Here is a 14,876-nt window from a genome sequence, read left to right as displayed (position 1 = left end):
TTCTTCAGGCAATCTTTGAGATACTTCTCTTGAGATATGAAGATGCCATTGCGCTGTTGTCGGATTTGAAGACCAAGAAAGAACTTCAGCTCCCCCATCATGGACATCTGATATTGCTCTTGCATCATATATCCAAACTCTTCACTGTACTTCTGATTGGTGCAGCCGAAGATAATATCATCCACATATATTTGGCACACAAACAGTTCACCATCGTATGTCTTCGTGAAAAGAGTGGGATCCAGGGAACCAGGTATGAAGCCTTTGCTCTTTAGAAAGTACTTGAGTGTATCATACCAGGCCCTAGGGGCTTGTTTGAGGCCATACAGTGCCTTGTTGAGCTTGTATACCATATCAGGATGTTTTGGATCTTCAAAGCCAGGTGGTTGTGCAACATACACTTCTTCTTCAATCTTGCCATTGAGAAAGGCACTTTTCACATCCATTTGATATAGAAGTATGTTATGATGATTTGCATAGGCCAGCAGTATGCGTATGGCTTCAAGCCTACCCACAGGAGCAAATGTTTCATCGAAGTCAATGCCCTCCACTTGAGTATATCCTTGAGCAACGAGGCGAGCTTTGTTTCTGACAACTTGACCATGCTCATCTTGCTTGTTGCGGTATATCCATTTGGTGCCTATTATGTTGTGCTTCCGTGGATCAGGACGCTTAACCAGTTCCCATACATTATTCAGCTCAAACTGTTGAAGCTCTTCTTGCATAGCTTGAATCCATTCAGGTTCCATGAAGGCTTCTTCAACTTTCTTGGGTTCTGATATTGAGAGGAATGCGAAATGCCCACAGAAGTTTGCTAGCTGAATTGCCCTTGAACGAGTGAGTGGACCAGGTGCATTGATGCTGTCAAGTATTCTGTCAATCTGCACCTCATTTGCAACACGAGGATGTATAGGGCGAAGACTTTGCTCTTGCTGATCTGCGTTGTTGTTTGGAGGAATGTCTTCATGATGAGCATTGTCTTCATGTTGATCAGGTGCTGAGATGATGAGTTCTTCCTCAGGATGAGCTTCAGAAGGCATAATCTCTCCAGTTCCCATAAGCTTGATTGATTCACTAGCTGGGGCTTCATCCAGCACACTTGGCAGTTGCTCTCTTTGTGAACCATTTGTTTCATCAAACCGCACATCCACTGTTTCGACCACTTTGTAATGGAAGAGATTGAAGACTCTGTAGGAGTGTGAATCCTTTCCATATCCAAGCATAAAGCCCTCATGTGCTTTTAGTGCAAACTTTGAGGTGTGATGTGGGTCCTTGATCCAGCACTTTGCGCCAAATACTCTGAAGTAACTAACATTTGGCTTCTTGCCAGTTAGGAGTTCATAAGATGTCTTGCTCAGAAGCTTGTGAAGATAAACACGATTGATTGTATGGCATGCAGTATCAATGGCTTCAGTCCAGAATTTTCTTGGAGTCTTGTATTCATCTAGCATTGTTCTGGCCATTTCAATGAGTGTTCTGTTCTTGCGTTCGACGACGCCATTCTGCTGTGGCGTGTACGGAGCTGAGAATTCATGTGTGATGCCCAAGGTATCAAGATATGTATCAAGGCCAGTGTTCTTGAATTCAGTGCCATTGTCACTTCTAATGTGCTTTATCTTGGCGCCAAAATTGTTCATAGCTCGATTGGCGAAGCGTCTGAAGACATCCTGCACTTCAGTCTTGTAAAGGATTATGTGTACCCAAGTATATCTAGAGTAATCATCAACAATGACGAAGCCATAGAGGCAAGCAGTAGTAGTAAAAGTTGAGTAGTGAGTGGGACCGAAAAGATCCATGTGGAGCAGTTCGAAGGGTTGTGTAGTAGTCATGATTGTCTTCGAAGGATGTTTTGCCCTTGTCATTTTCCCTGCTTCACAGGCACCGCATAAATGATCTTTATTGAACTTGACGCCCTCGATGCCTATGACGTGCTTTTTCTTCGCAAGGGTGTGGAGGTTCCTCATGCCAGCATGCCCAAGCCTCCGATGCCAAAGCCAGCATTCTGAAGCTTTTGCAAGAAGACATACTGCAAGTTGTGGTCTTGCTGAGAAATCTACCACGTACAAATCACCTTTCCGATACCCTTCAAACACTAGAGATTTGTCAGATTCCATTAGCACCAGGCAACGATATTTTCCAAACATTACAATCATATTCAAATCGCAAAGCATTGAGACAGACATTAAGTTGAAGCCAAGGGATTCAACAAGCATGACTTTATCCATGTGTTGATCCTTTGAGATTGCAACTCTACCTAGACCCAATACCTTACTTTTACCAGTGTCAGCAAATGTGATGTGGCTCTTGTCGGATGGACGTAAAGTTGAGTCCATAAGAAGGCTTCTTCTGCCAGTCATGTGATTTGTACACCCACTGTCAATAATCCATTCTGAAGACCTTGAAGTCGCTGGTGTCGTACCCTACAGTGCAGTTAGGGGGATAGGCTTCACGAAGAGAATTGTGAAGCATAAACATTTGACGAACCAGTGGGTTATGAAAACTTAGATCCAGGTTAGGACTAATAGGGAGAGTAGCATGCGATTCAGGAGCAAAGTACATAATGATGCCATTCGGGAATTTTATCTTGCGCCCTACAAGATTTTTAAGGTCCCCAGCAATAGCATCAGAAGATTTTGTTTTTTTGCTGGAGACCTTTCCCTGCAAAAGAGAGTTAAGCTTTCTTAACCACCCACATCTTCAAGGGTGGCTTAGAAGCAATAAGTCTAAGTGCAGCATCTGAGAATTTTGGCTTTGAAGCCTTAGCAAACAGTCTAGCAGGTGGACAATAATACTCATAGGAATAAGCAGAATAATTTTTGGTCACATGAACACGGTTCGATGAACCGCTCTCATATTCATATGCCTGAGTATAGTTTCCCTGCAAAATATTTGCGTTAGTGCGACTCAGGTGAGTCCTCTGTTTGTATGAAGCCTTTGGACCATATGAAGCCTTTGGTCTGAGGTTTGTCTTCCTTAAGTGAGGTGTCATGAAGACATTCACAGGAAGATTTTCCAGACACTTTTTCGGAACCCAGATCTTCTTCATAGGCGGTCCATTCCTGCAGTTAGTACCAATGTACCTGGCAAACACTTCACCATTCTGATTCTTAAACAGTTTATAGTTTGCATCAAAGGATTCATCAATTATAATGGGGTTAGCACAAGTGAAGCCAGATAAGTTGGATGGATCTGCTGAAAGTTCCTTTGCAGCAACCCATGTGGTTTTGGGGTACTGCTCAGGTTTCCGGTAAGAGCCATCTGCATTGATTTTCCTCACAAATCCAACACCCTCTTTCCTAGGGTTTCAATTCAGGATCTGCTTCTTGAGGACATCACATAGTGTCTGATGTCCTTTAAGACTTTTGTACATCCCTGTTTCAAGCAATGTCTTCAACATAGCATTCTCATCAGCAATAGCAGTGGTATCCTCAGCAGAGGGGTTAGTTACCACGTCAACAGTTGAAGATATTGCAACAGCAGTAGCAGTGGAACATTCAGCAACAGAATTAGCATTATCACGCTCAATGCATTTAAGACATGGTGGTTCAAATCCTTCCTGAGCGGGACTGATCTGTTCGGAGCGAAGTGACTCGTTTTCCTTTTGAAGATCTTCATGAGCCACCCTCAATTTCTCAAGTTCTTGCTTCCTTTGAAGATAATCATAGGAAAGCTTTTCATGAGTTGTTGAGAGAGTATCATGACGATCTTCAAGTTCCTGATACTTAGCGTGAAGGTTTCTTATGTCTTCAATTAAGGATTCCGATCGAGTCATTTCAGCACCCAACAGATCATCGCTTCTGTCTAACAGTTTTTGAATATGTTCCATAGTTTTCTGTTGTTCAGTTGCAATTTTAGCAAGTGTTTTGTAGCTAGGTTTTGAATCACATTCAGAGTCATCGTCACTAGATGTTTCATAGCGAGTAGTGCGTGTGTTTACCTTGGCACCGCGTGCCATGAAGCAGTAGGTAGGAGTGGAGTCGTTCTTGTCATTTGCGTCGGTGTCGGTGATGCAGTCATTGTCTTCAGTGTTGAAGATGGACTTGGCGACGTATGCTGTAGCCAGACTCGCAATGCCAGAATCAGACTCCTCCTCAGACTCCACCTCTGCCTCCTCAGATGCGGACTCCTCCTCTGAATCCATCTCCTTTCCAACAAACGCACGTGCCTTGCCAGATGAGCTCTTCTTGTGTGATGAAGACTTTGATGAAGACTTGGAAGAAGACTTTGAGTATTTCTTCTTCTTCTTGTCATCAGAATCATATTCCTTGCTCTTCTTCTTCCTTCTGTTCTCATTGTCCCACTGTGGACACTCAGAGATGAAGTGTCCAGTTTTCTTGCACTTGTGACATGTTTTCTTCTTGTAGTCATGAGCAGAAGCTTCATCATTCCTTGAGCTTGATCGTGAAGATTTTCTGAAGCCTTTCTTCTTGGTGAATTTTTGGAACTTCTTCACTAGCATTGCAAGTTCTCTTCCAATGTCTTCAGGATCATCAGAACTGCAGTCAGATTCTTCTTCAGATGAGGAGACAGCTTTTGCCTTCAAGGCGCGAGTTCGCCCATAGTTTGGACCGTAGATATCTCTTTTCTCAGAAAGCTGAAACTCGTGTGTGTTGAGCCTCTCAAGTATGTCAGACGGATCGAGTGTCTTGAAATCAGGACGTTCTTGAATCATCAGGGCCAGGATGTCAAACGAACTATCAAGTGATCTCAGCAGCGTTTTGACGATTTCATGTTTGGTGATTTCAGTGGCGCCGAGAGCTTGAAGCTCATTTGTGATGTCGGTGAGTCTATCAAATGTGTGCTGGACATTCTCATTGTCATTTCGCTTGAAGCGGTTGAAGAGATTGCGAAGGACACTGATTCGTTGATCTCTCTGGGTTGAGATGCCTTCATTGACCTTGGAGAGCCAGTTCCAGACCAGTTTGGATGTCTTCAAGGCACTCACACGGCCATACTGTCCTTTGGTCAGATGACCACAGATGATGTTCTTGGCAGTAGAGTCCAGTTGAACGAATTTCTTGACATCAGCAGCAGTGACGCCTTCTCCAGCCTTGGGAACGCCGTTCTCGACGACATACCGTAGGTCGACGTCAATGGCTTCAAGATGCATGCGCATCTTATTCTTCCAGTAGGGATATTCAGTTCCATCGAAGACGGGGCACGCAGCGGAGACTTTGATTATCCCTGCAGTCGACATAGCTAAAACTCCAGGTGGTTAAACCGAATCACACAGAACAAGGGAGCACCTTGCTCTGATACCAATTGAAAGTGCGTTATATCGACTAGAGGGGGGGGGGGTGAATAGGCGATTTTTTGAAAGTCTTCAAAACGTGGAGTTATGAAGACAAACAATACAGATATGCCTATCACTTAAGCAGCGGAAGTTAGATTACACTAGGCAAGCCATGGTCAAGTATTCAATAGAGTGAAAGCACAGTGACAAGTAGCTGCAGTGTAATAAGGATCAGGTAGGAAGAAGTTATGAAGCCAATCAAATCATACAGTTATGTTGTGAAGACAAAAGATAGAGCAAGCATGCAATGGCTTCACAATGAATAACAGTAAGTCAAAGGAAGTGAAGATGAAACCAGTGACACGTTGAAGACAATGATTTGTTGGACCAGTTCCAGTTGCTGTGACAACTGTACGTCTGGTTGGAGCGGCTAGGTATTTAAACCAAAGGACACACAGTCCTGAACACGCAGCTCAGGACACCCAGTCCTCACCGTTTTCTCCTTGAGCTAAGGTCACACAGACCTCGCCCAATCACTCTGGTGAGTCTTCAAGGTAGACTTCCAAACCTTCACAGACTTCGTTCACTGGCAATCCACAATGTCTCTTGGATGCTCTGAACGTGACGCCTAACCGTCTGGAGGATTCACAGTCCTCAAGTGTAATAAGTCTTCAGATCACACAGACAAGAAGACTTAAGTGATGCCCAATTTACTCTGGCTCTGGGTGGTTAGGGCTTTTCTCCTCACTTGGAATTTTCTCTCAAAGGCTTCGAGGTGGGTTGCTCTCAAACGACAAAAGCCGTGCACTGAAATCTGAGCAGCCAACGGTTTATGGTTGTGGGGGTGGGCTATTTATAGCCACTTGGCAACCCGACCTGATTTGTCCGAAATGACCCTGAGTCACTAAGGAACTGACACGTGTCTCAACGGTCAGATTTCGAACTCTCATGGCAACTTTACTTGGGCTACAAGCAAAGCTGACTTGTCTGGCTCTGGACAAGATTTGTTCTCATTGTCTTCACTCGAAGACATAGGTTTTTGATTTAGGCATCACTTCAGTCATTCTGACTCGTTCTCCTGGACCCCACTTAACAGTACGGTGGTTCCTATGACTCAACACAAAATAGAAAGAACTACGAAAGATCTAAGTCTTCGAGCTCCAGAGGCTTCATAACGTGTCTTCTTTTGTCATAGTCTTCAATGTGAATATCTTCATATACCACCTTTGTCTTCAATGTCTTCATACATTTTTAGGGGTCATCTCTAGTAGTAAAACCGAATCAATGAGGGACTTCTACCTGTGTTTTTCCTGCAATTCTCACAAACACATTAGTCCCTCAACTAGGTTTGTCGTCAATACTCCAAAACCAACTAGGGGTGGCACTAGATGCACTTACACTAGTCAACTAGAGGCTCACTAGGGACGTGTTGTGGTCTATGTATTCACACATGTATTACGATTTCTGGATAACACAATTATAGCATGAACAATAGACAATTATCATGAAAAAAGAAATATAATAATAACCATTTTATTATTGCTTCTATGGCATATTTCCAACAGTCTTCACTAGTGTGGCCGGTGACCGGCACAGCCGACGTCAACAGCATAGTGAAGTAAACGTCGTTGCGTCAGCTGCCCAGAGTTCATGCACTGGTCTGAGAGGCCTATCAGCTAGAGCCTTGCGGACCACCCGGAAGTAATGCCTTCTTCGGGTTCATATACCCTAGTGTTTGATGCCACCCTTGCAACGGAGAGGCGAGCTGCTCATTTCTCCCGGATTCTGATAGATGGCGGCAGCAGCATCAACATCCTGTACCGTGCCACCATGAAGAAATTGTGCATCAAAGAGAGGCAGCTCCAGCCTAGCTGGACTGTTTTTCATGGCATTGCTCCCGGCCTGTCCTTCTCACCAAGCGGCAAGATCAAAATAGATGGCATCTTTGGAGACAATCACTTCCGCCGCGAGGCAATTTAGTTCGAGGTGGTTGACCTGGAGAGTCCTTATCATGTACTCCTAAGTCGGCCAGCTCTAGCCAAGTTCATGGCGGTGCCGCATTACGCCTACCTCAAGATGAAGATGCCGGGGACCAAGGGCATTATCATGATATCCGGAGACTGAGAAGTTGGCCGACTGCGCTGCAGCTAGCAGTCGGTTGGCCGAGTCCCTTGTGATTTCCACCGAGAAGAAACTCCTGGACCGAGTGGTGGCCATGGCCAGCAAGCAGCCGAACCTATTGCCAGACCCCACAAAGTTAGAGGCCCAGGGCTCCTTCCAGCCGGCTAAAGAAACAAAGAAGATCCCCTTGGACCCCGAGCACCCGGATAGGCACACTACTGCAGGATGCTACTAACGCGACACTACGATCAGAGACTCTTCGACGAAACTGTGTGCGATGCCATAATCGCAAACGATGGTGTAAAAAACCTGTCAAAAGGTGCAAAACGTTTGCGATGCAGGATGCATCAAACACGGTTCAGATTTTAGTTGCGTGTGTGATGAAGGGGATACGGTTCAGTTCAATTAACTGTTTGCGATGAGGAGGAACAAAAGAAACTAGCAGCCAGATGAAGACGTGTGCGATACACAGCATACAGTTCACTTGGATGAACTGTTTGTGATTAGGCAACACAAAAAAAGGGCAGCCAGATGAAGTTGTGTGCGATATACAGCATACGGTTCACTCGGATGAACTGTTTGCGTTGAGACATGAGAACAGAAATGGTTCAAATGAACAAGATGTGTGTGATACGAGGCAACCAGGTTTGTAATCGGAAATGTGTGCGAAGACCGATAACAACACAGACGATTACTGCTAACAAGCCGTGTGTGTTGTGAGCAAACGATTGCTGGTATACAACTGTGAGTGATTGATGAAAACATCACCGACGGGTTCCATTGTTTAGTCCGTGTGCGATGTGATTTTATTTGTCCGCACAACATCTACGCTCTGTCTACAGAGTATCAACATATATACTTAAAATGACAGCATTGCATAACCAAATTAACCATACAATTACACAAGTGACTACACACATAACATTTCCACACACCAAATAAAGCAATTACATGCATACTAAAGTAGGAGAAATGATGATCTAATCATCTACTTATTGTTGCGACGATGCTTGCCATTGATCTGCTTCCGGCAGGATCCCTGGCGGTTTTGGGGAAGGAGACACTTCCTCATGACAACAATCCGCCTGTACATGTCGTAGCTCGTGTACGCCTCCTTGGCCGTGTACACGACGTGAGCTTTGTCAAGTTTCTCCATCCAGGCCGAGTGCCAGGCACGCTTGTCCTTGTTGCACGAATCCTTCATGTCTCTGTAGTAGGGGTCGATGATGGCCTCGGCGAGGTGAACCAGTGAGTCCTTCTCATGCTCCTTGCTACCCCAGATCTTGTATTGGCCCTGGATGTCGACAAGATTCTGACAGGCGATGCCTGAATTCTTGAGCGCCTTTACATCGTTGGTGATGTCCACCGTACACTGGTGCGCGTCGGTCCTAAACAAACGGTTTTTACCCCTTTCTGTGATGGCATTTGGAACCGTCGCCAAGTGAGTGTGTGCGATAGGGTGTCCTTCCCACACGACCCAGAAATCATCAGGGATGGGCCCTCCTGGGACCCAGGCTGGGGCCGTGTGCGATCGGGCGAGGCATCGTAACCCAATCATTTCCGTAGGCATGTACATTCCACACGGTAATCCGAGAAAATCATTTCCGTAGGTATGTACATCCCACACGGTGAATCCTAGAAAAACATTTCCGTTTGTATGTATATCACACAGAGTCAATCCAAGGAATACGTTTTTGTTCTTATGTACATCCCACACAGTCAATCCAGGGAAAACGTTTCCGTTCGGATGTACATCCCACACGGTTTTATGTATACACTCGTGTGTGAAATGTGTAACTATCACACATGCTCTGCCTTGGTTAATTGTTTGCTTTCATTAACTACATCACAAACGATTTGATGTAGAAAACTATGTGGCATTGGTCTATCCATCACAAGCGCTTTTACTCCTAGAATCGTTTGCAAAGGTCCATGACCATTTGTTCTATTTTTATTTTTGCCTGTAATTTATTATTCTAATTGGAAATTTTCAAATAGGAAATGTGCAATTCAAATTCTCAGCACAATGGTTCAACAACAATCAATAAATAAAATTTCTAGTACAATATGTTTAGTAGTTACAGGATTAGGCAACAATTAACTATAATGAACCGCAATATTTAAAGGCGGTAAAGGTGAAGAGACAAGTGTAAATCATTTTGACTGCCGACGCTGTTGAAGAAGCGGAATGCCCATAATGTGCCTTCCTACATGCCATAGACACGAACCACTTTTGTCCAACCGCTTGTGACGATCGCTCGCCCATCCTTCATTGCCTTCAGGAAGACTTCTAGAGCATTATCATGGTAGCATGAATTATATACTTTAACCTTAGTTGCCTCCACTCCGGTCATGTAGTTTGCAAGGTAATCATCAGTAAATAGCTTCGGAAACCACTGAAAAGAGAAAAATATCAGATACTGAGGTCTAATAGAGTAGCTTGTTGTGGGCAGGGGAAAAGGCAACACATTACTTACCATCCTAAAGTTCACTTTTGTGTTCGACAAAGTGTAAATAAAGAGCTTAATTCCAATCACCTGTTTCTTTCGCCTAACAATCTTTCTTAGTTTCCTTAATTGACGCTTGTTCATGAATATCTCATTGCCCCATACGCAAAAGGGATCGAAGCGTGGATAAGTACCCCTCATATATGTACCTACAAGCAACCAGTAAATGTTAGAAGCTAAACTGAGATTGCACAAATGATGTAAAATACAACTACATATGTTCCTAAGTACAACTATTTTTTTGAGATTTCAATATAAACTACATACGGATGTATATAGAATTATAGATATAGTTTAGATTAGAATCTAGATTCACTCATTTTGCTCCTTATGTAGTCTATATTGGAATATCTAAAAATACTTATATTTAGGAATAGATGGTGTATAAGACATGGGATGTAGCTAACCTCGACGGCACACAACAGCATTGCCGCAGCTAACCTCGACGGCAAACAATAGCATTGCCCATTGTAGCCCTGTGTAAGTACATGGAAAGCCAATGTTAACTACAACAGGGTTAACATCCACCAAAAATAGCAAATGGTAATAAAACGGCAGCATCTGTAGTGATATCTTCATTTATTAAGAGTAGCACGGTAGCAAAGGGACGGATTAAAAAATGGATACAACTGTTAATTGCAACATGCTTAACAACATCCTAATTCATGTTTTGTAAGTTTGCAGCCATTGAAATACAACTCTTTAAAAATGGATACAACTGTTAATTGCAACATGCTTAATGGCCATTGAAACCGGTAGTGATAAAAATGCAACTGGCAGAGTTGAACATCACAGGGCAGGTGCTGCCAGAGAAGATAATGGCCCAGTTGTCTATAAAAAGGTAGGGAAAATAGCTCAAATGTGTTAGGCATGTTTACTACAACATGCTTAATACATCGATAGTACAAAACATAGCCATTAATTGCAACTGGTATTGGTAAGATTAAACTGGTGGGTACATACTTGGTAAGTCCTGAGAGGTAGTTGCTGGGGCACTTCATCTTAGCCAGAGCCTGCCCAAAGTCAGCGGCGGTGGAGGCGAGCTGTTCCTCCGGGTCGAAGCGTGGATCAGTGCCACTGACATGTGTACCTACAGGAAATCAGTAAATGGTAGAACTTAAACTGCAATTGCACAAATGATGTGAAATACTGTAAGACATGGGATGCAGCTAACCTTGACGGCAAACAACAACATCGGCCGTTATGACCCTGCGTAAGTACATGGACAAGCATGTTAAGTACAACAGGGTTAGCATCCACCAAAAAAGAAAATGGGGCAACATCTCTAGTATATCTTCATTGCGGAGAGTAGCATGGTAGCAAATGGACAGATTAAAAAATGGATACAACTGTTAATTGCAACAGGCTTAACAACATCCTAAGTCATCTTTTGTAAGTTTGTAGCCATTGAAATGCAACTGTTTAAAAATGGATTTGATGAACCACAAGTATAGGGGATCTATCGTAGTCCTTTCGATAAGTAAGAGTGTCGAACCCAACGAGGAGCAGAAGGAAATGATAAGCGGTTTCCAGCAAGGTATTCTCTGCAAGTACTGAAATAAGTGGTAACAGATAGTTTTGTGATAAGATAATTTGTAATGAGCAACAAGTAACAAAAGTAAATAAGGTGCAGCAAGGTGGCCCAATCATTTTTGTAGCAAAGGACAAGCCTGGACAAACTCTTATAAGATGTAAAGCGCTCCCGAGGACACATGGGAATATAGTCAAGCTAGTTTTCATCAAGTTCATATGATTCGCGTTCGGTACTTTGATAATTTGGTATGTGGGTGGACCGGTGCTTGGGTACTGCCCTTACTTGGACAAGCATCCCACTTATGATTAACCTCTATTGCAAGCATCCGCAACTACAACAAAAGTATTAAGGTAAACCTAACCATAGCATGAAACATATGGATCCAAATCAGCCCCTTACGAAGCAACGCATAAACTAGGGTTTAAGCTTCTGTCACTCTAGCAACCCATCATCTACTTATTACTTCCCAATGCCTTCCTCTAGGCCCAAATAATGGTGAAGTGTCATGTAGTTGACATTCACATAACACCACTAGAGGAGAGACAACATACATCTCATCAAAATATCGAACGAATACCAAATTCACATTACTACTAATAGCAAGACTTCTCCCATGTCCTCAGGAACAAAAGTAACTACTCACAAAGCATAAACATGTTCATAATCAGAGGGGTATTAATATGCATATAGGATCTGAACATATGATCTTCCACCAATTAAACCAACTAGCATCAACTACAAAGAGTAATCAACACAACTAGCACCAATCCCGGACTTGGAGTCAAGAATTGGATACAAGAGATGAACTAGGGTTTTGAGATGAGATGGTGCTGATGAAGATGTTGATGGAGATTTCCCTCTCCCGACGAGAGGAGCGTTGGTGATGACGATGGCGATGATTTCCCCCTCTGGGAGGGAAGTTTCCCAGCAGAACAGCTCCGCCAGAGCCCTAGATTGGTTCCGCCAAGGTTCCGCCTCGTGGCGGCGGAGTTTCGTCCGAGAAGATGGCTTATGATTTTTTTCCTATCGAAAGGCTCCATATAGCAGAAGATGGTCACCGGAGGGCCACCAGGGGGCCCACGAGGTAGGGGGGCGCTCCCAGGGGGGTAGGGCGCGCCGCCACCCTTGTGGGCAGGGTGTGGCCCCCCTGGTGAAGTTCTTGCTCTCAGTATTTTTTATATATTTGGCAAACATCTTCTGTGAAGTTTTAGGACTTTTGGAGTTGTGAAGAATAGGTCTCTAATATTTTCTCCTTTTCCAGCCCAGAATCCCAGCTGCCGGCATTCTCCCTCTTTATGTAAACCTTGTAAAATAAGAGAGAATAGGCATAAGTATTGTGACATAATGTGTAATAACAGCCCATAATGCAATAAATATTGATATAAAAGCATGATGCAAAATGGACGTATGAACCCCCCCAAGCTTATACCTCGCTTGTCCTCAAGCGAAAAGCCGAAATCGAAAAATATGTCCACATGTTTAGAGATAGAGGTGTCGATAAAAATAAAATACGGACATGAGGGCATCATGATCATTCTTAGAACAACAACTTATATAATTCTTTGTCATATAATCTCTAATGCTAGAGTAATAATTCAATCACAATATCAAGTATGAATCGTAAACTTTATTGAAAACTAACAAACTACAATCTCAGTCATTGAAGCAATTGCAATTTATCATAAAATAGGAAAGAGTCAATGTATAAGAGCTTTTCAGCAAGTCCACATACTCAACTATCATATAATATTTCACAATTGCTGACACTCACGCAATACTTATGGGTATGGAGTTTTAATCGGACACAGAGAAAGATATGGGCTTATAGTTTTGCCTCCCAACGTTTTACCTCAAGGGTAATGTCAACAGTAATAGTTCATGAAAACTCACATCCAATTAACCATATATACCGGGATCTTTCCAACATATTGTGCTTGCCAAAGGATAAAGTGTAAAAAGGAAAGGTGAAAATCACCATGACTCTTATGCAAGGTAGGAGATAAAAGTAAAAGATAGGCCCTTCGCAAAGGGAAGCAGAGGTTGTCATGCGCTTTTATGGTTGGATGCATAAAATCTTAATGCGAAAGAACATCACTTTATATTGCCCCTTGTGATGTGGACCTTTATTATGCAGTCTGTCGCTTTTATTACTTCCATATCACACGATTGTATAAAGCTTATTTCCTCCACACCAATCAATCATACATATTTAGAGAGCAATTTTTTATTGCTTGCACCGATGACAACTTACTTGATGGATCTTACTCAATCCATAGGTAGATATGGTGGACTCTTATGGCAAGACTGGTTTAAGGGTATTTGGAAGCACAAGTAGTATCTCTACTTGGTGCAATGAATTTGGCTAGCATGAGGGGGAAAGGCAAGCTCATCATGTTGGAAGATCCAAGACAATATAATTCATCTCAGATGTAAGAAAACATAACCCATTATGTTGTCTTCCTTGTCCAATGTCAACTTTTTAGCATGTCATATTTTAATGAGTGCTCACAATCATAAAAGATGTCCAAGATAGTATATTTATATGTGAAGACCTCTCTTTCTTTATTACTTCCTATTAATTGCAATGATGACCAAAATTGTGTTTATCAACCCTCAACAACTTTTATTCATCATACTCTTTCTATGTGAGCTCATTACTCTCCATAAGATTAACATGATCTCTTTGTTTCTTTTTATTTCTTTCTCTTTTATTTTATTCACTTAGGATCATGGCAAAATAATCAAGCCCTTGACTCAACACTAATCTTTATTATATAGCTCACGGACTCGATTACATAGAAGGATAAATAAGCAAAACTCATGACTAGATCACACTAAGAACTTTTATTCTACTAGATCAAGATATTACCAAAAAGATCGAACTAAGAAAAACGGTAAAGATAAAGTTATGGTGATACGATATCGGGGCACTCCCCCAAGCTTGGCAGTTGCCAAGTGGAGTGCCCATACCCATGTGATTATGTATCTCTTTTCGGGGATGGTGATGTGATATTCTTGGCGATGATGCCCCTCAAGATACGGTTCTCCTCCTCAAGCTTGTTGACTTGCTGCTTGAGGTCCATTATTTCCTTTCGGAGTTTTCCTGTAACAGCCAAAGCTCCCTGCACCCAAGGGTGCTGCATAGCTGCGGGAGAACCAGTGACACTCTTTTTCATATTATCATAAGAAAGAAATCTAACATTGGAAGGGATAACCGAGTTAGGAATAGCTGAGCTCTGCAGTTCTCCCATTGTGAATCCAGCTTGGAGGCGGGAAGTGACTTCTTGATACTCTTCCATAGCATCTATCCTCTTCAAATCAGCCTCCATCTCATCCTTCGTTGCTGGCCCAAAGGGGTCAACATGATTGTTTGTTGTTGATCTCGGTGCCGGATGAGACACCCGGCTCTCCCCGACTGACTCTTGCAAAGACATCCTGCTCTAATCTGCAGCAGCAACAGCTCAAAACACAAACATGAGAT

Source organism: Triticum urartu, chromosome 6 (genome assembly GCF_003073215.2).
Source record: "Triticum urartu cultivar G1812 chromosome 6, Tu2.1, whole genome shotgun sequence".
Taxonomy (NCBI): domain Eukaryota; kingdom Viridiplantae; phylum Streptophyta; class Magnoliopsida; order Poales; family Poaceae; genus Triticum; species Triticum urartu.
This window is presented reverse-complemented; position numbering follows the sequence as displayed.